General features: G+C 45.4%; 1 long non-coding RNA gene across 1 annotated transcript; it reads right to left on the reverse strand.

Annotated features, from left to right (window-relative positions):
* Window positions 1-275: 275 nt before the first annotated feature.
* On the reverse strand, window positions 276-2,385 carry LOC115161538 (uncharacterized). The gene is made up of 3 exons (XR_003869285.1): window positions 2,033-2,385; window positions 1,559-1,612; window positions 276-980 (listed from the first exon to the last, which is right to left on the reverse strand). It is a non-coding gene; the product is annotated as an uncharacterized LOC115161538 (long non-coding RNA).
* Between the last annotated feature and the right edge of the window lie 306 nt (window positions 2,386-2,691).

The raw sequence follows: 2,691 nt of genomic DNA on the forward strand, positions 1-2,691 counted from the left end.
ACGGGTGTGTTCTGGGTTACGCACTCTACACTCTTCTGAATCATAGGTCATAACCCCTGGGAGGAGGTAGAAGGGAGTGCTTCTTTTGTCTAACGTTTGTCTTGGATGCACCAGGCTGTAGTCCAGCCGTCAGACACTAGCAGGACAGCTGGTGGAGACTGACCAGCGCAGTTCCTGGAGAAAAGAGGGAGAACCGGCTTTAAATGTTCAGGGCGGATAGTTTGTCACCTCCCCTGTGTGTGGTGGAGGTGCTCCAAGAAGTTGTTACAGTAGACTTTTCCTCTGTGAAACAGAATCCCTTCGTTTATTTCAGAGTGCACATTTAATTAGTATGACACAATGACAGGGTGCCGAGGACGGAGCCAAGTGGCGCGCCCATGCATGGATTCCGGACATACCAGTGGTGTCGGGCGATAATATTTGACGGACCCTGGAAAATTCTGGAGGCTAAGCTGTCAGCTTAGACACCACAAACAGGTTTCCAACCAACTAAGGAACAGAGGAACTCCCATTGGATCAGATTCTTTCCTGAGTGGTTTTCCCAAATCAATGTTATACCAGCTAATGAGGCCCAGACTTTTAAAATGTATATAACAAATAACAAAATACCAAGCCCATTTACTAAAGACCCTACGATCAACAACATAATAATGTCAATCTTAACGAAAATAACTCATTGGAATTGCTGGACCCTTTTCTTCCCATGGATTAGTAGGGTGAGAAACAAGACAAACTCTCTCCCACTTTCCCATGCCTGTGAACCATGTGGACAGACAGACAAACACTGTGTTCATACAGACAGACTGAGAGCACGTGTGAAAATGACACTTCCCCTGAGCAGCCATCACATAGCAAGTCTCTCAAAGCCTGCGCCAAGATCAATTTCCATCAAAGGTCCAGTGGGACCAGTATCCCGCCATTTCTTGGAGACGAGTCAAGTCTTCCTTGAAGTGAAGGGAGCCAGGCAGTAAATGTATTATCTATAACAGAAGACATTACAGAGTTTTGTCATGTTTGTGCAGAGGTTCTCAAGGTCTTGTCATCATGGGCGAAATACAAAATGAAGCTTTCGTTGTGTTGCGATCCAAAATACACAAATGCAATTATTTCAACCCCTGACATCCATGTACTGTGACTACCTCCCTGGCATTTATAAATGTTTCATATTAAATTGAGGCCCACAGTTCCTTTGGAGGGGATGTAAGACCACAATTATTAGCTGACTGAGTGAATTATTTTTTAATGGCTATCAGACTTTTACCAGACTTTAACGATGCGGGGTATGACACTGTCAGTAAAAGTTTTTTCCGGGTGGGTGTACCGTTAGTGTAGTCAAGCATATCAAACCGGACCCCCTCCTATAATGCTCTGTGAATTAGTTATAATCTAAACATACAGTATGTTGATGTCATGTCCCGAAATGAAACACATCTGTCAATAAAGTTATTGGTGTAAGGCACCTTCCACACACTAAAACATGCAACTTCAAGCATTACATCAGTCAAAGAGATTGGAAGCGTACAAATAGCCCCCTGGCCTTATATCCTACAGACTTCACCTGGGCATGGTGTTAGACAAGCAGGTCTATCCCAGTCTTTCACACCTCTTCAACCTGGTTGAGAGAGAGAGGGCGAGAGACAGAGGGAGGGAGGGAGAGAGACAGAGAGATAGGGGGGAGGGGGAGAGGGAGAGGGAGAGAGAGATGGGAGGGGAGGGGAGGGGGAGAGAGAGAGAGAGAGAGAGAAAGAGAGAGAGAGAGACAGAGAGATAGCGGGGGAGGGGGAGAGAGAGATACAGAAAGAGAGAGACAGAGAGAGAGAGAGAGAAAGAGAGAGAGAGTCAGAGAGAGAAAGAGAGAGAGAGAGAGAGAGAGTCAGAGAGAGAAAGAGAGAGAGAGAGAGAGGGAGAGAGAGGGGGGGCGGAGAGAGGGAGACGGAGAGAGAGTGCAATAAAGCCCCTTAAATTGAACATTTTTAATTGAAATTGAAAATTGAGAAAGAGAGAAACACCCATTATAATGATGACATCTTACACTGGCCCTCTGTGGCCTCGAACCCTGGGAGTAGGCGGCTTCACTTCCCCTCGCAGCATGCGCATCCCAGTCTTTTCCCATTATGATGTCATCACAATGTCACCCGCCATGAGCCTGCTCCTTTCAGCTTTCAGGAGGTCAGCTGGCAAACAACTGAAAAGACAAACAGCAGGGAAAAAGGGGGAGGGAGAGAGAGAGAGAGGGGGGGACTGAAAACACAAACAGACAGTGCAGGAAGGGAGGGAGAAAGAAAGTGGGAGAGTGGGTTATTTTCTCTAGGGTTTGTTTAAGAGAATAGGACACTCCTCTGGATGCTTTGATATGCCTGGGACTTTCTTGTTGGGGTTTTGATGAGAGTCCAGCCCATGTATCACTTTGGTTGGGTTCTGTTAGGGTTTTGATGAGAGTCCAGCCCATGTCTCTCATTGGTCGGGTTCTGTGGACTTTGAGATTACATATACTGTTTGAGTTGCTATAAGGGGATGTCCTGAAAAGGAAAGCAAAGGGCTTTTTGGATTTTGGCCTGCCGTATTCAGATTAAAGACAAATGCAAAGTTCAACTGGCCCTTTTATCAACCTAAGAAACTACTGTTTTCTTTAAAGTTGTATTGTCTGGATATTATGAATTATCATGTTAAGCATTTATCTAAAGTTATCTT

This window comes from Salmo trutta, chromosome 24 (assembly GCF_901001165.1).
Source record: "Salmo trutta chromosome 24, fSalTru1.1, whole genome shotgun sequence".
In the NCBI taxonomy this organism is placed as follows: Eukaryota; Metazoa; Chordata; class Actinopteri; order Salmoniformes; family Salmonidae; genus Salmo; species Salmo trutta.